The 22,406-nt window shown below is 39.8% G+C and overlaps 1 protein-coding gene across 7 annotated transcripts in view; it reads right to left on the reverse strand.

Moving 5' to 3' along the window:
- ZNF609 (zinc finger protein 609) overlaps window positions 1-22,406 on the reverse strand; it is a 202,892-nt gene that overhangs the window by 61,106 nt on the left and 119,380 nt on the right. The gene's annotated exons all lie outside the window — the stretch shown is intronic.

Consider the following 22,406-nt stretch of genomic DNA (forward strand, 5'->3'; position numbering starts at 1 on the left):
CTGTGCTCCACAACAAAAGATCCTGCACAACATAACAGAGATCCCATGTGCTGCAACTAAGACCTGACATGGCCAAATAAATATTTTTAAAAATTTAGAATTTTTTTTTCTTATTCTGAAGGATCCTTATTGCTAGAGGCTGGTGGTGGAAATCATGGAATAACTGAAGATGAAGGCAGAAGTCCAAATTCTTCCTCTCCATGAAGCTCTTCTCAGAACACAACAGAACATTCCTTGTAAATCCGAAAACAGCTTAAGGTTTAACTATTAGTGAAGGAGAAAATAGCCCCTTTCAAACATTAAGTATCTTTCCAAGTTATCTCTCTGAGTAAAGGAAAGAAGGGAGGGAGGGAAGAAGGAAGAGAGAAAAGAAGGAAGGAAGGAAGGAAGGGGCGAGGGGGAAAGGGGAGGGGAAAGGAAGGCAGAGTGGGGAGAAAGAGGTTTGCTGGTTTCCTGAACTTCCAGATTTCACGCGGGTTGCTTTGAAGAATTTTATTGTAACTCTGGTTAACTTCAGAACATTTTGAAGCACAAGACAAGGAGAAAAAAGAGCAAAAGCTGTGGTAGTTGGCATCACTGCCAAACATCAAATAGCTCTTAGAAGCTACATATTCTATTATTCATAGAAGACTTACTTTCGCATTCAATTTTAACCAGTCAGCACCCGGTCAAGGTCAGCAGTGAAGGCTGTTCCAATGTGCACTAGAAAATGCAAGTGCAGTCAACACATGATTTGAAGACTACAGATTAGCCATAGGGAATTCTCCTGTGATGATTCCTATAGAAAGAATCTCAGGCTCAGACCCTAAAGACCTCTTCTAGTGAAGAGAAGGAGATATCAGATCAAATGATCCTAATATTCAAGCCTTTCTAAAACTCCCAATGTGTGGGACTGAATAAATTATGCTGGGAATTGAACAAAGGAAAAAAAATCTTATAAGCAAAACCAACGCACAACACAAATCATATGGCAGCCTCCAATGCAGTGGCAAAGGCTTTTGCTGAATGCAGCGTCTCTTTTGCTCTTCCAAGTCTTCTCACTCTGCAATCTTCTGCCTGCTTGAATTCACCTATTTTCCTTCAGCACAGCTATCCCCTGTGATGAGTTACCACAGGGACCCAAGAACTACCTCTGAAACTGACTACAGTTTTTTTCCCACAGAAGGTTGATGATCCCTGCCCTTCCATTCCTATAATGTTCCAAGGGAAGCACTAGAATTGGCTCTCAAGAATAAAGGACTGTATAAAAATTCATCCTTTGGCTACAACTACTTCCCTTCCTGAACACATGTCATACCTCCTTTTACCTACTTATTTCCTAAAAAGTCACGGCTGGAATGTGTCTTTTCTACTCCATTCTCTTCCCACTTAAGTAAACACAACAGAAAGCTAAACCTTTCTCTGAATCATTCAGAATCACAGATGTCAAAGAAGAGTCTCAACTTATCCTCTAATATGGATGGACAAATTGTACTAAAGAACCTAATTAACTGTCTGCATCGACAGTCCTACGAGCATTTTAACTGAGACATCACAAACCACACTGCGCTCTGCAGTAGCTTGGGAAGGTGACATGGGAAGGACTCTCTCTGCTTTAAGCCAGCTGTTCCTAAACTTCTGGTCTTAGGAAACCTTTACAGATTTTAAAATTGAGAATCTTACACAGCTTTTATCTATGTTGGCTGTATCTATTGATATTTACTGTGTTAGAAATTAAAATGGAAAGATTTGAGTTCTTGACTGCGTGGTAGATGCCCTGACTAGACATGTGATGACACTGCACAGAACTAAACACACTCACACGCGACGTGAGTACAAGCAAGACGGGGAAAATTTGAACACGATAGGTGGACTGCAGCAATGTCAACATCCCTATTGTGGCCTGGTTCTATAGTTTTGCAAGGAGTTACCATTGGGGAAAACTAGGTAAAAGTTACACAAGATCTCTATGAATTGTTTATTATAACTACAATTATCTCAAAATAAAAAGATTAATAAAAAGCTGAGAATCCCAAAGAGCTTTTATTTACTGGGGTGGGGGGGATCAGTCTCTCTAGTGCCTATGTGTCTCAAATTGCTAAGGATAAGACGTCTCTGAGGGGCTTCCCTGGTGGCTCAATGGTAAAGAATCTGCCTGCCAATGCAGGAAACATGAGTTCGATCCCAGGTCCAAGATCATCCCACATGCTGCAGAGCAACTAAGCCCGTGCCCCACAGCTGCGCCTGTGCTGTGAGGCGCACCACACTGCACTGCACACACGGTTCTGTGCCTTGTCTCTCATGGAACAAAAATGTAGGTAACTGTTTTAAGCTTTAAATGCTCATTTTCCTAAAAGACTGGATGAAATCTCAGCTCTGTAAAAACATGGAGGTATAGTACTTCCTATGGTCATTGTAGCAATCAACTGAATATAAAGTTTAGTATACAGTGTATAGTGCCCAAGACACAGTATATGTTCTAACTATATAGGATAGGTTCTCCATAAGTTATGGAAGTGTGAAAGTGTTACTCGCTTAGTCATGTCCAACTCTTTGCGACCCCATGGACTGTAGCCCACCAAGCTCCTCTGTCCATAGAATTCTCTCGGCAAGAATACTGCAGTGGGGGGCCCTTCCCTTCTCCAAGGAATCTTCCCAACTCAGGGATCAAACCTGGGTCTCCTGAATTGGCAGGAGGATTCTTTACCATTTGAGCAACCAGGGAATCCCTCTATAGGTTATGGAGATTCTTTTTCCCTCTGGTCCCTTAAGCTGGAAGGACTAATTAAACCTGGAGCTGCTAGTGGCCATTTTTCCTTAATACTTCAAAAAGGCTTGTCTGAGAATAAAGTCAATTTAGGAGAAAGTAGAACAGAGAGATGAGCAAAGGTAGAATCCCAGTGACACTATTTGAACCCCTGTCAGAAACTAAAAAACTCCACTGGTGAGAATGTATAAATCCCTTGTTTGCTTGAACTAGCCTGAGCCAGGTTTCCAACACAACTGAAAAAGTCTTGACCACAATATATCACCCACAAATTTATATACATACTCTCTATTTATTCACAAGTTATAATGAAAATGCTGAACAAGACTAGACCAAAGGCAGAGTCTTGTGGTATACCACCTTTATCCGAGGGAACATCCAGTGACCAATACTCTTTAAATCTGGAGCTTTTCAGCCGACTATAAAGTCACCCAACTGTATCACCATCCTGTCCACTGTTTCACTGACATGTCATCAAAATATCATAACAGGCTTTTTCAAATATCTTGAAGAAATCAAGGCACTCCAATCTACCCATCCAAGAACTCTTTTGGGAAAAGAAAGTTTAGAGTGCTATGTTTTAGAACTTAACTTGGCTTCTAATAAGCATTATTATTTTTTTTTTCCAGATTCCTCTCTTTGTTCAGAAACGGTAAATACTTGCTACAATCTAAGCATTATATTATGGCAAGTGATTAATCTTAATATGATTTCTGTCCCTAGGTCCAGACAGGCAAACAAATGTGAACAGGTAATTAAAGAAATATAAAGGATGCAAAAAGAGGTAAGCACAGAAGTGGCTAATCACTTCTGTACACCTGGGAGAGAAGCAGGTGATATTTCAGCTGAGTTTTAGGAGCAAGTTCAAGGAAGAAAAATTAGGTTATTTTAGTTAGATGCAATACCAAAGACGTGGTTAGAGAGGGAACTACAATAGTTCGACAAGAAGGGAATGGTGGAAGTGGTGGGAAAATTACATGTCATGTTAAAAAGTCACTGTGGGGTTTTAAGCGTGAAAGTGATACAATCCAATGTTGCTGTTGCTGTTGTTCAGTCGCTTAGTTGTGTCCAACTCTTTGCGACACTATGGACTGCAGCATGCCAGGGTCTCTTGTCCTTAACGGTCTCCCAGAGTTTGCTCAAATTCACGTCCATTGAGTCAGCGATGCTATCTAACCATCTCATCCTCTGGCGCCCCTTTCTCCTTTTGCCTTCAGTCTTTTCCACCATCAGGGTCTTTTCCAAAGAGCTGGCTCTTAGGATGAGGTGGCCAAAGTATTGGAGCTTCAGCTTCAGCATCAGTCCTTCCAAAGAATATTCAGGGTAGATTTCCTTTAAGATTAACTGGTTTGATCTTACAGTCCAAGGGACTCTCTCAAGAGACTTCCCGAGCACTACAATTTGAAAGCATCAATTCTTCGACACTCAGCTTTCTCTATGGTCCAACTCTCACATCCATACATGACTACTGGAAAAACCATAGCTTTGACTATACAAACATTTGTCAGCAAAGTGATGTCTCTGCTTTTTAATACTCTCCCTAGGTTTGTCATACCTTTCTTTCCCAGGAGCAAGTGTCTTTTAATTTCATGGATGCAGTCACTATCTGCAATGATTTTGAAGCCCAAGAAAATAAAATCTGTCACTGTTTCCATTTTTTTCCCATCTATTTGTCATGAAGAGATGGGACCAGATGCCATGATCTTAGTTTTCTGAATGTTGAGTTTTAAGCCAGCTTTTTCACTCTCCTCTTTCACCCTCATCAAGAGGCTCTTCAGTTCCTCTTCACTTCCTGCCATTAGAGTGGTAATCATCTGCATACCTGAGGTTGTTGATATTTCTCCTGGCAATCTTGATTCTGGCTTGTGATTCATCCAGCCTGGCATTTTGCATGATGTACCCTGAACAGAAGTTAAATAAGCAGGGTGACAGTATACAGCCTGATGTACTCCTTTCCCTATCTTGAACCAGCCAGTTGGTTCCATGTAAGGTTCTATTGCTTCTTGACCCACACACAGGCTTCTCAGGAGACAAGTAAGGCGGTCTGGTATTCCCATGTCTTTAAAATTTTTCCACAGTTTGTTGTGATCCACACAGCCAAAAGCTTTAGCATAGTCAATGAAGCAGAACAGATGTTTTTCTAGAATTCCCTTGCCTTCTCTATGATCCAGTGAATGCTGGCAATTTGATCTCTGGTTTTTCTGCCTTTTCTAAAGCCAGCTTGTACATCTGCAAGTTCTCAGTTCATGGACTGATTTAGTTTAGCCTGAAGGATTTTGAGCATAACCTTACTAGCATGTGAAATGAGATATGGTCCAATAAGCTTTTTTAAATGGTTACCTTGGCTTTGAGGGAGATTAATAAGAAGGAAGGATACCAGTTAGAAACCAACTATAGTAAACCAAATAAGATATAATGATGGCTTGAACCAAGGCAGTAGTAGCTGTCATGGAAAGAAAGGAATGAGTTAGAGGTAGAATTAATAGGACTTGGTGAGTGACTCAGTATCAGAGAGGTAAAGAAAAATCTGGGCTGACTTCAAGGTTTCTGGCGCCATTTTCTCTGGACAAGAGACAGAAGAAAACAATAGCAATGAATGACAGAACCAGAAAACAAGTTAAACTTTACATATGAGCTTTAAGTAGATAGCTGGATATATAGAACTGGAACTCAGGAGAAAGGTCAGGGCATGAGCTCGCTTGGGTAAGATACCTTAGGGATAGAGGATAGAAAAGAAAAAATAAAAAGAAGAAAGCTGGGGAGAGAAAGTAAGGATGATCAACATTAGAGGCTTAAATCCATGAAGAAAGGACTACAAAGAAGCTTAAAATAGTAAAAATCATAGTAATAGAAGCACAGAAGGTTAAATCACACTGGGTGAAGGGAAGCGTGGACAAGTGAAGGAAAGATTATCAGCAGTTATCTAACTGTGTGCCATGAGTTCTACATAGGGTATCTTGTGAATCTCCTATACCCTTATGAAGTAGATGATTGCTTTGTTTGATAGAAAAGAAACAAAGCCTGGGCTTCCCTGGTGGCTTGGTGGCTCAGTGGTAACAAATGCACCTGCCAAAGCAGGAAACAAGGGTTCTATCCCTGATCTGGGAAGATCTCACATGCAGCAGAACAAGTAAGCCCATGAGCCACAACTATTGAGACTGTGCTCTAGAGCCTGGGAGCTGCAATTACTGAGCCCGCAGGCCGCAACTACCGAAGCCCGTGTGCCCTAGAGCCCCCGCTCCACAAAAAGAGAAGCCACAATGAGAAGCCCACACACTGCAACCAGAGAGCAGGCTCCACTTGCTGCAACTAGAAAAAAGCCCGTGCAGCAACAAAGACCCAGCAGAGCCAAAAATAAATAAATTAATAAAATTCTTTTTAAAATAAATAAATAAATTTTTTTTAAAAGAAGAGAAAATAAAGTCCCATGAAGGGTAATTGATTTGTCCATAATGACCCAGTCACAAAGTACCAGGGTCAGGATTTGAACCAAAGTATGTCCGACTCCCTAGCTTATGCTCTTTTTCATGACACAATGCTATTCCAAAGCAGCTTTGGCATGACCAGGAAGAAGAGTGAGTGTCAATAGTTCACAAACTATCTGTTTAACGTTTTGTTCTAGGATTTCACTGAAGATTAGTGTTAAATTTGATGGCCTACCATTTTGAAAATGTGGACATTTGCCTGTCTGCAGTCTTATGGTTCTCTCCGATTTACCAGGATTCCTTGGACAAAAGGATCTCTGACTACGTGTGCAAACTCTTTCAAAATTTTACAGTGTGATTAATTTGGATTTAGACATTTGAACTCTGTCAAAAATTGAGGTGCTCTGTCAGAAAAGAAAGATTGTACTTGCTGTTTAGTATTTGGTAAAGCAAACTCATCTTTTGTAAAAAGAACAAAGGTTGTTCAAGAGTTTTTAATCTGTCTTTGAGGTCTGGATTTGTACAGTTGTTTTGGTAAATCCTTAGTTTTATACAACAAATTTTTGCTTCAAGTTGCATCATAATACGGCTCTGATTTTTCAGTACAAATATCCTCTTGAAGTGGAAATGAAATACCTATCATAATGCAGTTAAGCCTTGCTAAACTATATTTTACTTTTCAACAATTACTTAGCTTAGCTCCTCTAATACAGACCAACAAAAATGAAAATACCAAATAACAACACTCTATGAAATTTAGAATTTTGTACAACATACTTAGGATACAGGGCTCACAAAATCTTATAGAAACTGAGAGGGGCAATTCATCTTTCAAGGGACAGAAAAGTTAAATTTTCTAAGCATCATAACTTACAAAGGCATTAGAGCATTCAATACTGGAAAGAACTCTGTCCTTAAAAATCTCTCACCAAGGTACAGCATTAGGCAAACCCAACAACGTAAATAAGAGTCACTATATTCTAGGTAACAGACTTTTACTGCCTTCATTATTAAACATGGTCCTTATTGTAACACTCACAAACCCATTCATCAGAGTAATAAAATGGAAAACTATTAAGGCTCAGAAAAAATACAGATATCCTGTATTTGTAGAGTCAACACAAAGTTTATATTCTTACTTGGAAAACTTCATTTTAGATTAGGAAACAAACTAATAAACAAATTATAACAAAGATGAACAGAGGGCTGCAAGTACCCTGTCCAGGGAGTGACTGCTAGAGGCAATAGGGAAGACCTCATACTGGAGTGGATCTAAGGAGTTTCCAAAGAAAAGAGGAGAAAGCATACTTCACCTGCACAGCAAAAGAAACCATAAACAAAATGAAAAAACAACCTAAAGACTGTATCATTTGCAGACCCTTGCAAATGTGAACGACAAGGGCTTTTTACTTCTAAAATACATAAAGAGCTCATACAATTCAATAACAGAAACAAAAAAACAACCTAGTCAAAAAATAGGCAGAAGACCTAAAATAAGCATTTCTCCAAAGAAGACATACAGATGGCCAACAAGCACATTCAGACGCTCAACACTGCTAATTATTAAAGAAATGCAAATCAAAACTACAATGTAGTAACACCTCACACTGGTCAGGATGGCCATCAATAAAAAAGTTTACAAATAACAAATCCTATAAATTGGTGTAGCCACTAAGGAGAACAGTATGAAGGTTTCTCAAAAAATTAAAAATAGAGTTGCTATATGATCTAGCAATCTCACTCCTGTGCATGTATCTAGACAAAACTATAATTTGAAAAAATATGTGCACCCCAATATTCACTGCAGCGCTATTTACAATTAGCTAAGACATGGAAGCAACCTCAATGTCCACTGACAGAAGAATGGATAAAGAAAATATAATACATAAATACAACAGGATATTACTCAGCCATAAAAAGAATGAAATAATGCCATTTACAGCAACATAAATGGACCTAGAAATTATCATACTAAATCAGAGAAAGACAAATATTATATGATATGACTTACGTGCATAATCTAAAAAAAATATAGAAATTAACTTATTTATGAAACAGAAACAGACTCACAGACATAGAGAACAGACTTGTGGTGGTCAAGGGGGAGGAGGGTGAGGGAGGGTTGAATTGGGAATTTAGGACTAGCAGATGCAAACTATTATATACAGAATGGATAAACAACAAGGTCCTATTGTGCAGCACAGAGAACTATATTCAGCATCCCATAATAAATCATAATGGGAAAAATATGAAAAAGAATATATATGCATATCTGAATCACTCTGCTGTACACCAGAGACCACCACAACAAAGTAGACCAACTATACTTCAAGTTAAAAAAACGAAAAGAAAAAAGAAAGCATACTCCAAGCAGAAGGAACAGCCTGTTCAAAGGTACACAAGCATGAACAAACACAATTAGTATGTTCAAAGAACCACAGGTTGTTTGATTTGGTTGGAATAGGGAGCAGTACAGGGAGAGTAAAATCTGGACTTAACTTTGCAGGTATTAAGAAACTTCTAAGGAATTAAAGCAAAGGAGTGATATCACGTTTGTATATTTAAAAGCGAAGTTAATAGAAGCAGGTAGACTAAAAGAGACTGAAAAGGAGGGGCCCTAGCTGGATGGATGCTTGCTGCTACAAACCCTGGGGGGAGGGTTCAGGAGACATTCAGGGCATGTAAGCAGTTCAGGGCATGTAAGTATGTAAGCAGTACGAAGTAAGACTTCATGAAGTATCAGACATGTAGGTAATCAGTGAAGGAGTCAGGTATGATTAGAATTTCTAATTCATATGGTTGGGAGACTATTCATTCCACAAATATTCACTAAGCAACTGCCACATGCCAAGCACTATTCTAAGTGCAGAGGATATGTGATGAACAAAACAGACCAAAATCCCAGTCTTTGGAACTTAAGTTCAAATGGATGGTATTCTATTACTGAAAGAAAAAGAAAGGAAAAAGAGGAGGAACAGGGTTTAGTTTTGATCTGGGGAGGCTGGGGAAAGATTGAGATTAGTTTTACTTTGCTTTTACTTTGCTTAATTGCCAGCATTCCAGGAAAAGACTGGAAGTGTGTTAGAAGGAGGAGGTGGGTCTGCAGTGCACAATCTGAAGGGGTAGATGAAAGAGTTGAACATTTTGGCAAAAGTATGGAAAAAAATGTTTTTTTTTTCTCCCCAGTGGTCATGTTTGGCTTTTCCAGTAGTCATGTATGGATGTGAGAGTTGGACTAAAAACAAAGCTGAGTGCTGAAGAATTGATGCTTCTGAACTGTGGTACTGGAGAAGACTCTTGACAGTTCTTTGGACTGCAAGGAGATCCAGCCAGTCAATCCTAAAGGAAATCAGTCCTGAATATTCAATGGAAGGACTGATGCTGAAGCTGAAACTTCAATACTCTGGCCACCTGATTTGAAGAACCGACTCATTGGAAAAGACCCTGATGCTGGAAAAGATTGAAGGCAGGAGGAGAATGGGACGACAGAGGATGAGATGGTTGGATGGCATCACTGATGCAATGGACATGAGTGGCTCTGGGAGTTGGTGATGGACAGGAAAACCTGGCGTGCTGCAGTCCATGGCGTCACAAAGAGTCGGACACAACTGAGCAACTGAACTGAACTGACTGATGGAAAAAAAACAGACACTCTTACACAGTATTAGCTGATGGGAGTATGAATTGGTAGAAACTCTGAAAGGGCAAGTGCACAAAAATGTATGATGTACAGTGTGTTTCAGTGTTTTTTTTTAAACATTTTAACATGTTCACTTTATTCATTCACGGCTGTCCTGGGTCTTCGTTGAGGTGTGCAGGCTTCTCACTGTGGTGGCTTCTCTAGTTGTGGAGCATGGACTCCAGGGTGTGCAGAGTCCAGCGTTTGTGGCACAGGGGGTTAGTTGCCCTAGGGCACATGGAATATTTCTGGACCAGGGATCAAACCCCTATCCCCTGCATTAGCAGGCAGATTCTTATTCACTGGACCACCAGGGAAACCCTCAGTGTTGTTTTTAATAACCAAACAAAAACCCAGAAACAATCTGAATGCCCATCATAGCACAGATTTATAACTAGCATCAAGGACACATATCCACAGCATATTTTTGAGTGAAAAAAAAATATTACACTACAGCATGTATTAAGTTAGTCCATTAATGTTAAACTTATTGTATGCAACTGCATATGATTCCTTTTTTTTTTGGACACCCTGGGTGGCGTGCAGGATAGAAACTCAGGTCTTAACCACTAGACCACCAGGGAAGTCCCTATATATGCTTCTTATGTACTATGCAGATCAGAAGTGAGAAACATAAGTTGAGATCTAGAAGAGTTTTCTTTGTAATCATCTTTGAGTAGTGAGATTCTGGATGCTGCTTCATTTCTTTTATATTTTTTGGGCTTCCCCGGTGGCTCATACAGTAAGGAATTTGCCTGCAATGCTAGAGACCTGGGTTTGATCCCTAGGCTGGGAAGCTCCTTGGGAGGTGGACATGACAAACCACTCCAGTATTCCTGCCTGGAGAATCCCATGGACAGAGGAGCCTGGTGGGTGACAGTCCATGGGGACGTAGAGTCAGACATGACTGAGCAACTAAGGACGCAGCCTTATATTTTTCAGTATTTGATTTTTTCATTATGTTGAAAATTTATTAGTCTAGTTTAAAGCTATTTTTATTTTAAAGGAAAAGGGAAAAGGGAGGGATATTTATATATGTGGAGGCTTATTGTAAGAAAAGGGGCCTAGGTTAACGAGAAAATTGGGAGGCAGGTGAAAAAAGTGAGAATAATGGGGGCACATAAGTAGGAGGGGGAAGCAGAAAAGTAACAACATTAAGTCAGTACTTCCATTGCATAGGTCACTGGGACAAGGGGCCACAGGACTGGCCTCTGTTCCTAAGAGCTGGGATATGGGCCGTATTACATAAACATTTCTATGACCTTTGTAAGGTGAATATTCATAACTCATGACTGCCTGTATTCATTTGATTCTAATTGCCAAGAACTGAGTGGTATCTTCCACGCATGTGCAAATATGCACATTCTTTGTTGAGAAATAAACAACAATCCCAAATCCCTCTCTGTGGCAATCAGAATCCTACCTGGAACAGGGCCAGAAAAAGCCATGTCTCCACTACTTCTGAGAAAACTGCGGCTGCTGCTTATCAAATTAAAATGCAAAGCAGCTCATTCCTGTGTCACTGGGAACTGTCAGAAAAGGATTATGGTTCCCACCCCAAGGATGCAGGTCAGCTAAACAATACCCATCTTCTTGTGCTGAGAAGGAGGGAGGAGGAGGAGAAAGATTAGGCCTGTTTCCAAATAGCAGTCTGGCCTGCTTGTTACCGTGGTAACCTCCCTTCCCTGAGCTGCTCTCATTTGTCTTTCTCTGCCTGACCTTCATGTTGTTCTGACAGTAACTGAGGAGGAAAAGGTGCCTGCCTGCCAGCTAAACACTCAAGTTGAGGGCACTGTGCAAGAAAAAGAGGCACTCAAAGTCCTCCTCATTCTTGACTTGAAGCGGTGACCTGAGAGTGATTAGAGTTCTGAAAGAGACTGCTGGTGGCCCTCGTCACTCCATCCTTCCTTCCCCTGCTCTCAGGGCCACTCACTTCTCCAATACTCCCTTTCAGTGTGAGGAGTCTGAGTCACAGTCAAGTGGGTAGGTGAGAAGTCCCAGAGAAGGAAAAAAAAAAAAAAAAAAAAGGCACGACAAGCTGAAGAATAGAGGTAATAAAATATTAACTCAAAAATGCCTGAGACAATAATCAGTACAGTGGTTAAGGACAGCTTTTAGTTTCCACTGTCTTCAGGATCTGTGCCGTATGTTTAGTCGGAGGTGTGTGGGCAGTTTAACGTACTTGGGACAGGGCTAGGGGAAGGGCCTGAATACTCAGAGCTTTTATTGTTTAAGCCTTGAATACCTTTAAAATTCAGTCACTTGACAAATAATTACTGTGTACTCCCTATGTGTAGGTCTTGTCCTAGACACTGGGTATGGAGTGGTAAATGAAAGAGACTGGTGCATAACTATAAATTAGAATCCCACTAAGGAACAAACAGGGCAAGTGTAAGAGGTTGGAGGACATGGGAGCCACCTAGGGTGTAGGTCGGGTTGGCCTCCTGAAGAGGATGGATTTAAGCTGACACCTAAAAGATGAGAAGACATGAAGAACCTAGGACTGAGCAATACAGGCAGAGGGAACAGTGTATGCAAACCCCCAAGGCAGGAAAGAGCTCAGCATGCATTTGAGGTCCATATTTCATTTAATTACTACACAAGCCTATGCAAAAATGTTTGAGGCTGCTTATTCTAGAATCTTAAGGAGGCCCAGGAAATGGGCAACATGAGAACAGCTAATCAAATATTATCCACTAAGTTCACAGATAACTGAGTCACTAAGTCATCAGTCATGAAGGCAAATGGACAGAACTTTTATCTAATAATTTGAAAAATACAGGAGCCAGTTCTCTGCCAATAACAGTCACTGTCATTCCAAAAGACACACTGTATGTAGCTGATACAGTTTATCTTAAATGGCACCCTCAAACTCACCAAAGACTTTACCCCAAACATACTTACAAACTGATTTACGTTGGAGTAATGAGCTTATAAAGGGGCAGCAGGCCAGGTTTAGTCCCAGTTTCCCACTACTTAGCTGTATAACCTTAGACAAGTCATTTTACTTCTCTAAACTTTGACCTTATGAAATGAAGTAGTTGGACTTTGTGATCTCTAAGGAGACTGTATGAGGACTTTTTCAGTTACAAGTGACAGAAAAGCACAGCCAGACTGACTTAAAAAGTCCAAATGAGGCTACCATAATACTTAAAAAGCTCAAACTAGGCATGACCTGATCTAGGGGCTCACATGATGCCATGGGGGCCTAGTGTCTATCCCTCCCTCTCTTGGTGCTGTTTTTTTTCACTCTGCTTCACTTTCAGACAGGCTCTCCTCCTGGGCAGCTGCAGCAGCACTCTTAACTCAGTGGAAAGACAGGTTCTCTCCTCAGCACTTTAACAAAACCCCTGAAGCTCCTTCTGATTGGACCAGCTCCTGAAACTCATTCTAATCTTTATATTTTGCAAATATTTGAGCGTATTCCCTCCAAGTCTTTGCCTTTTCAGGTTTTAATTTTTAAAACCATAGTGTACATAGTACACTATAGTTTTTGTCTGCCCAGTACCCATTTTCCATAGAAAACAGCCCTTTCCCCAGTCCCTGTGCTCTTAGTAAGACAGACAATCACAGTGCCTCTCCGGTCACCTGTCTCTGGAAGGGGTTCACCATCAATCTACTTATTTCCTCTAAAATAAGCTGTTGATAGAATACTTATTCCATTTTTTTTTTTTAGAAGGTAGAGAGTCATGCTTCATCCTTAATATGCCTCTTCAAGATATAAAACCCTTCAAATTTCTTCTGCTCTTAAAAGCATTAAATTTTTGCATCTGCCTCAAACAAAACACTTAAGGGATAGTTAAGGCACATCACAAAAGTATTAATATGGCCAGACAGCAAACATAAGTCCTTCTTATCTACTCAATTATACTACAGAAATGAGTTAGAACTAGTTGCCTTGTTATAATATTCTGAATTATTATTAAATATGGGAACTTTCTTGAAGACCAAACAGCATTTTCAGATTGCAAAAACCCAGATTATCAGAATTTCACTATACCACAAACATTTCTGTGTCAAGTAATTTAAAACATAATTTTAAATATTTGTGCTTAAACACAAATATATCGAACAACAAACAATAATTTATTTGACCAATTTCCTACAGGTAGATATGCTGCTGCTGCTGCTAAGTCGCTTGTCGTGTCCGACTCTGCGCAACCCCAGAGACTGCAGTCCACCAGGCTCCCCCATCCCTGGGATTCTCCAGGCAAGAACACTGGAGTGGGCTGCCATTTCCTTCTCCAATGCGTGAAAGTGAAGTCGCTCAGTCATATCCGACTCTTCGTGACCCCATGGACTGCAGCCTACCAGGCTCCTCCACCCATGGATTGTCCAGGCAAGAGTACTGGAGTGGCGTGCCACTGCCTTCTCCGAGGTAGATATTTAGGCTGTCCCAATTTTCACTTGTATAAACAAGGCTAATAGAGTATCTTACAATATGGTAAAGTAATTAACCTCCAATTAAAATAAATAAATTTATATTAAAAAAAGAGTATCTTAATGGCTACATTTCTTATACCCATTTTATGACTTTCACAGGCTAATATCCTATATATGAGATTAGAGAATAAAAGGGTATGGATATTTTATGGCTTTTGATACACACTATTTCATCAACTTTCAGGCTCACTAGAGCTTAAAAAAATTATTAAACTATAACCCTGTAAACTGGCATTTATCGCCACTACTCTTGCCTTCACTTAAGCTCTTGCCTTCACTTAAGCAGGTCTACACTAATTCCTGATTCCTTTCCTGGGTTACAAATGATTACCCCAAACCCAGATACACACACACACACACACACACACTCACTCACTCCCTCACTCCATGGAGTTCTCCAAGCCAGAATACCGGGCAGGTAGCAGTTGCCTTCTCCAGGGGATCTTCCCAACCCAGGGATTGAACTCAGGTCTCCCGCATTGCAGGCGGATTCTTTACCAGCTGAGCCACCAGGGAAGCCCTATATATCATGCCTCCTCCTATACACACAACCTTATATTTATCCATGTGCTGTGCTTGGTTGCTCAGTTGTGTCTGACTCTTTACGACCCCATACACTGTAGCCTGCCAGGCTCCTCTGCCCATGGGATTCTCCAGGCAAGAATACGGGGGTGGGTTGCCATGCCCTCCTCCAGGGGATCTTCCCAATCCAGTGATCGGACCCAGGTCTCCCGTACTGCAGGCGGATTCTTTACCATCTGAGCCACCAGGGGAGCCCATAGGTAATATTCAAATAGTTCAGGCCCCACAGCTTGAATACTGGGCAGTCTGAATGCCTCTTAAGCCAGGACAATAAAAGGCTAGATTTCTTTCTTTCTTTCTTAAAAAAAAAAAAAAAAAAAAAAAAAATTTTGTTTTTAAAACGTTTATTTATTTGGCTGTGTCAGGTCTTAGTTGAGACATTTGTTGGGATCTTTCAATCTTCATTGCAGTATGTGGGATTTTTAGAGGTGGCATGTGGGTGTGGATCTAGTTCCCTAATCAGGGGTTGTTTCTGGGCCCCTGCATTGGAAGCTTGGAATCTTTAAAAAGCTAGATTTCCTGGAGTATAGGTTGGGAGTAGAGATTTCTAACCAGCAAGTGGTTGACAGGAAAGACTTAAGTTTATAAATGAACTGGGGGCAAAGCACAGTATGTGTTTTTTTCTTCCTCTCTCCAACTTCTTCTGGCAGCTCTTCAACTTTCTAGTAAACTAGGATAATGTTTTAGCTTTTACCATAACCAACAGGATCAACCATACCATCTAATATTTTACCAGTATCTATCAGTCTCAGTTTTCAGTCACTTACCTATGAAGTTTTTTTCGACAAATCTCTATAATAATCAACAAACCTCGAGTTTCTGGGGCTATTTTCAATATGTAAACTTTCTTAACTACTTTATTTATAATCTGGACCTTGTAAAAAAGACAATTTCACATAAAAGAACATCTCTGAAAAATTACATAGATGTGGACTGGCTTCCCAGGTGGTGCCAGGGTAAAGACCCTGCCTGACAATGCAGGAGATGTAAGAGATGTAAGAGACAGAGGTTTGATCCCTAGGTTGGGAAGATCCACTGGAGAAGGAAATGGCAACTCACTCCAGGTATTCTTGCCTGGGAAATCCCATGGACAGAGGAGCCTGGCAGGCCACAGTCCATGGGGTTGCAAGAGTTGGACATGACTTAGCAACTAAACAACAAGAGGAAGTTTCTAGATTAAGAATGAGTGTGATAAGGGTTTGAAAGACATCTTCAAACAGAAGAAAAAGGTGAAGATAAATCAAAAGAGATGATTAACAGAAATGGACTTTGACGATAGTCAACTTAGGTTCAAACAGATCTTCCACGATCGGTTGTGCAATGTTAGACAAGTCATTTAACCTTTTTAAGCCAGTTTTCCCATTAGTAAAATGGAAATCATAATACATGTCTCACAGAACTACTGTGAGAATGAAATACTATACAAATAGCACTCAGCCTTGTTACCTAGCACATACTCTGATAAATGCTAAACACTGCTCCAGTTTCTGTTATTATTAAATGTGGCCTAGGGATCCTCCAAAGGGGCATCATCCACTGACCTTTACTACAAGTAAAGGTCAGGTTAGAAGGCTCACAAGTCAGATATCAGCATTCTCTTTTCAGCCTCAAAGCAGCTCAAGAGTTGGCTACTAAATCAGCAATTTAAAAAAATCAAATGAGTTTTTTATTTTTTTTTAAAGCTTATCAAGCCCATTCTTATTTCAGGTTGGGAGATGTGTACAAAAGGTAAGTACCTGTTCCATAATTCCTGTACCCCTCTACACCTGGCTCCCTCAGAAGAGTTAGAATGGAACTCTACTAGTGTGCCTCTGAGCTACCCAGGAACAAACCCAGGAGAAAAAGTCCCCAAATGACATTCTGATGTGTAGTTAATGATCTGTCTTGCATGAGTAGCTGAAACATCGTCCCTGTCATACTACAAAGACTGAGAAAGAGGCTGCCATAATCTCCAACTGTCTGTAGAAGACACTGTATAATCTGCCAGCACAGTCTCCCTAAGCAGATAAAACTGGTCAGCAGGTGACAAATGGTATTAATTCAAAAATTCTCTAAGGAGTCAGAGAGAAAGCAATTAATCATCAGTTCAATGAGGCATTTGGCTAATCTGCTAGAGAAGGAACTTTTGGAAAAACAAATGAGTAGGATATCTTCCAATAAGGTGGAAATGCCTAAGAGCACAAATACTGGATTGGCCAAAAAGTTTGTTTGGGTTTTTCCATACCATGTTATGGGGAATCTCAAACAAACTTTAATTGTTTAAAGTATTTAAAAAGATCACAGAAGCCCTCCCTCAATCCTGTTCCTCCTATATAGGCCCTCTCTAACCATCAGACCTTAATTTTGCAAAGGAAGGTTTCCTGGCTTCTATGACTATTTCCCAACCTACTCCAGTATTCTTGCCTAGATACTCCCGTGGACAGAGGAGCCTAGTGGGCTGCTGTCCATAGGGTCGCAAAGAGTTGGAACCAACTGAAGCAACTGAGCATGCATGCATGCATTGGAGAAGGAAACGGCAACCCACTCCAGTGTTCTTGCCTGGAGAATCCCAGGGACAGAGGAGCCTGGTGGGCTGCCGTCTATGGGGCTGCACAGAGTCGGACACGACTGAAGTGACTTAGCAATAGCATGACTATTTTCTAGCACTCAAGATTTCTAGATAATAGCTGTGGTCATTTAAGCTCTCTTAACCTCAGCTTCTTTATGAGATTCAAAAAACAAAAAAGTAGCTAGGATTTTATTTTATATTCCTAAATTCTAATCTTCCTTAAATCCAAACTGGTATAACTGTCAAGATGTCATTTAGTTGCTAAGTCATGTCCAACTCTTGTGACCACATGGACTGTGGCCTGCCAGGCTTCTCAGTCCAAGGGATTCTCCAGGCAAGAATACTGGAGTGGGTTGGCATTTCCTTCTCCAGGGGATCTTCCTGACCCAGGAATCAAACCCGTGTCTCCTGCATTGTGGCAGATTCTTTACCAACTGAGATATAAGGGAACCCTGTGACTGTCAGGTAGAGCTATCCTTAATACCATTTCTATTAACTTCAGCCTTCTTACAAGGGCATTCATCAAAATGAAACCTCTACATTCAGACACACATTTTCAGTATGAAAATAAAACAGTGCCAACCAGGAACATCTTCAGAATGATATAGATAAGATAAAGGCAGCACCTAAACCACAGTGGTTTTGGACTAGCATCAGGTTCAGGGTCCAAGCATGACAGGTGTTGGAAGAAACACAATTTTAGAGCTCCATAGAGATTTGTGTATTTCAAATACAATAAATGGTGGAAAAGTTGAGATGCATTTATCCCTCAGGCAATGAGATATCTTCTTTCAGTATATAAAATACTAAAATGGCCTACCCTGGTATGGTTTTCACATCTCTAGTATTCTAGAGTCTAGTTCTAAAGATATTCTTTCTTTTTTTCCTTTACAGGTTTTGCTCAGGTTGCTAGAAGAGATTCTATGGATTTCTAGCCTCAAAGCTGGGTGGATCTGATCAAGTAGAAGTTGAGAGTGAGTAAGCAGGCACATGTACATAAGAATGAAAGAAACCAAGTCACAACTACCAAAAAGGAGGAGGCAAAGTATAGAAGAAGTATATTACATTTATATTTCTAACAAGTCCGAGTGGCAGAAACACATGCTTTTTAACTTGTTATTTACCTCACGTCCTTAATCAACATCCAGTTAATCCCAATGGTCAAAAGAGAAACTCCTAGTAAAATTTCACTATGGGCACCATTCTGTGCCATAGTAAGACCACACCAGCAGACCCAAACCAGATCTTTCTGTTGTCTCTTACACTAAGGTTTTGCCTAACAGTATATAAAAAAATTTCTTTTCTAATCTCCTGTAGAAAATAAAGTCAACATTCCAAGAAGCTCTCATTTCATATATAGTACATTCCAAACCATGTGGCAAAGTACTAAGCTGTTTCATTTAAGAGTAGGATGAGGAAGAGAAAGTAAGACTTTCCGCTCAGGTGGACGTCTAAATACACATATATTTAGAAGGATGTTATCTTAGTACACTGTCCTTGTTTCACAGCACTCAGAGGAAGTGAGAATTTTCCCCTTATAAATCTTAGGGAATGCCCCGAGAATTTTAAAATTTCCAACCCTGTATCCCCCTTTGGGTTTGTTCTTTCAAAGCATGAGATTAGGGAAAGAAAAGACAGGCTTCAGTATACAACATACTGACAGGTGCTCATACTGTCCTTAATCACTTTCTGGCCATATTTAAAACAGTATTATGCACCCATGATTCTGGTTAAAATAAATAAATAAATAAAAGTTGACAGTACCAGGAACTGATTAAGCAAGACTGGTGGTGGCATAAACTACAGGTTCAACCACTTTCATCAAGTGGCTGTACCTAGTGAAGTAGAACATGTGCGCATCCAACTTCCTAGCAATTCCACCCTTAGATTTGAACAATAGGGAAACTTTGGCACTTGTGGCCTAGAGACAACAATGTTCAAAGCAGCAGTGTTGGTGATAACAAAAATGCTGGAAAGAGCCTAAATGCCCATCAAAAAATAATGCAAATTAACTATACTGCATATAGCAACACGACAAGGAAAAGGCAAGTCACAGAAAAAGGTGTGACACTGACTCTACTTAAATCCAGAAAAGAATCAGGTAAAACGAAGAAAGATAGATAGTGACACAGACAAACAAGCAGGTGACTAATACAAAACGCCAGATAATGGGAGGTAAAGAGGAAGGACAGGGTACAGCGAAGAAAGGGCCACACAGGAGGTTCTAAACCTAAAGTGTTGTCAAGCTTTACTTTTTAAGGTAGGTAACATGTACATGTGTTCTTTTTATCATTATTCTTTGAATCCTAACAGGATATATTTCTCAGTTTAAAACTAATAAAAGAAAAAAATTACACTAAGATATTCCTTATTATCTAGTATCTACACATTGATACAATGAGGAAACATGCCAAGCTTTCCGACAACCCTTTCAAGTGGTAAAAGATTTGCATAACCATGTTAGTTTTCAGAAAAATTAGCTAATGGGTCCACTTCCATAGTATCTCAGAGGGAGAAGTTTCCTTTGCAGCATAGTTATCTCATATAATAGAACTTTGTATAATGTCTCCTTTCCATGATAAACTGGAGATTCCATGAAGGAAGGCCTTCTCTCCTTCAACACTCTATCCCGAGGTCTAACACTGTTCCTTGATACAGGAAGTACACAATAAAAATTTCTGAATGAATAAATGATCTTGAGAATCTAATTAGGCTGGGGCAACTATCTAGTCTCTCCACAAATGTAGGAAAACACACCACAATTCTTCAGAAACTTCATGTTTCATTCCTGTCATTTGGTTCTCTGAACCCCTGTCCTAGAAATTAGTAGATATTTCAGCATTTATGAAACAAAGTTGACTAAGGTCTCACTGTAAGTGGGCACTGTCCTGGGTGCTAAAAACAGGGCAGTGACAGGATAGCATAGTCTCATTTGTCTATAAAACAGCCGTTCAGTGGTGTAAAGGTGATGGCAGGATAGGATTGTCCCCACTGACCTTTTAGAACACTGAAATGTATACAAAGGCAAGCCTGAGATTTCAACAAATGGTGTGTGGCAAGATCCACTGTGGAAAACAATGGGCTGCTATTTCCTTCTGCTGCTCTAAACAATGAACTAATTCCTTTAGTCTCTGACTTAAATTATTCTTCCTTCTGCAGAGTAGCTTCTCCTAAAGCACTGAATACAGAGTGAAGCACTGTCCTTCTGGAACCTCTTCTAGAAAGCAACAGGCAGAGACATACCTCACAGGAGGGAAAGCTATAAAGGAAAGTAATTATTATCTTGAAGACAAACATCTCTATTCTGGAGATAAAAGACGTGAGCCATAAGTGGTCACATTACAGCTGCCTCTGCTGTGATTAATAAAAAAGGTTAAAATTAGAGATAAGGAATGGAAAAGCATTAAATGGTGGTTGTAATAAGCTTGAGAACTACTTAAATTTCACTGAACTCAAAACTTCTGCTGCTTTTCATTCTGTTTCAATACAGTCATCATTCTACCCAGCATTCCTTTAAAGGCCACAGTAGAAAATGCTGTGACACCTATTAGCAGTTCTAGTTATTCCTGACTCCCTTCTTCTTCCTAGAGCCAACCTAAAATTTCAGAAATGAAAGTTGCTGAGTAGTGTAATTAGGGAACAATCGACATCCTTCAAAATGGATTATGCTTTATTTCCTTCTTAGGCAATTAACTTGCTTCCTGAAAATTTAACAAAGTTATCAGTAATTTGACTTTGCAAGGCATTATTTCCTTTTGTACATTATCTCCATTAAAAATATGTATTAAAAAACTAAAAAAAAAAAAAAAAAAAAGGCATTTCAAAGTATATTCAGTTTTCATCTCTGTGAGTCATTGTTTATGGAAGAAGAACTCCACACTCGGAATGTTGAAGTAATTCATTCATGCCCAAATCTAGACTGAGTATGGCTGGCACAGGGGCAATGAGGCCAAAGGTAAATGAGCATTAACCAGGGATACTGAATATTCAATTAGGTGCTTGGTAGCTAAACTGGAAACTAGTTAAGGAAATTTAGGAACTGAGATTTCCCTGGCAGCCCTGTGTTTAAGACTGTGCTTTCACTGTAGAGGGCATGGGTTTGATACCTGGTTAGGGAACAAGATTCCACACACCGTGCACCAGGCAGCAAGGGAGGAGGGTTCAGGATGGGGAACACATGTATACCTGTGGCGGATTCATTTTGATATTTGGCAAAACTAATACAATTTTGTAAAGTTTAAAAATAAAATAAAATTAAAAGTTGTATAAAAAAAAAAAAAAAACCAAAATAGAAAATTTAGAAATAAAATTTATTTATTAGTGTATTCAAAGGGAATATATAGGGATATTTACCAAATGTTGGGTAACTTAACTCAGTTAAAAAGCATTCACAATTTGCTGTAGAATTGAAAAAATAAAGCAGAACTGTGTATCAGATTCAAATTATTACTTAAAGACAGCAGCAACAAATAAAACATCTAGGGCTACCATCAGCATACCTTTCTGAATTAGAGAGAAGCTGCCATCAACATACTGACCAGGTTCAAGACAGTGTGAGCCAAGCTCAGGCTGGATATCAACCCTTTATTCAGCACCTCTCAGGAGGGGACCTTCCTGAAGGGCAACACTCTGTACAACTGAGAATGACTGTCTTATAATGTTTTTCTCTTCTGTCTTCCAAAACCTAATTAAAATGAAAATGTATAAACAAAAAAAATATAGGCACAAATCTCTGAGGAGCAAGAGAGAAGAGCAGAGGAGACATGAGATATCAAAAACATTTCAGAAACTAGAAAACAGATGTACAAATGTTAACCTAGCAGATCAAAGGAAACCTATGAGAGACCTCAGTCTATAAAGTAAAGGAAAAGGAACTATATTAAATATCCAAAACCCAGGAAAAGCTCAGGTACTTCTAAAAAGAGGATAGGGCTCAGAACAGGAAGATCAGCTCCAAGTCTTTAAAAGATACATCAGAACTCG

The sequence above is a fragment of the Bubalus kerabau genome, chromosome 10, assembly GCF_029407905.1.
Source record: "Bubalus kerabau isolate K-KA32 ecotype Philippines breed swamp buffalo chromosome 10, PCC_UOA_SB_1v2, whole genome shotgun sequence".
NCBI lineage: Eukaryota > Metazoa > Chordata > Mammalia > Artiodactyla > Bovidae > Bubalus > Bubalus kerabau.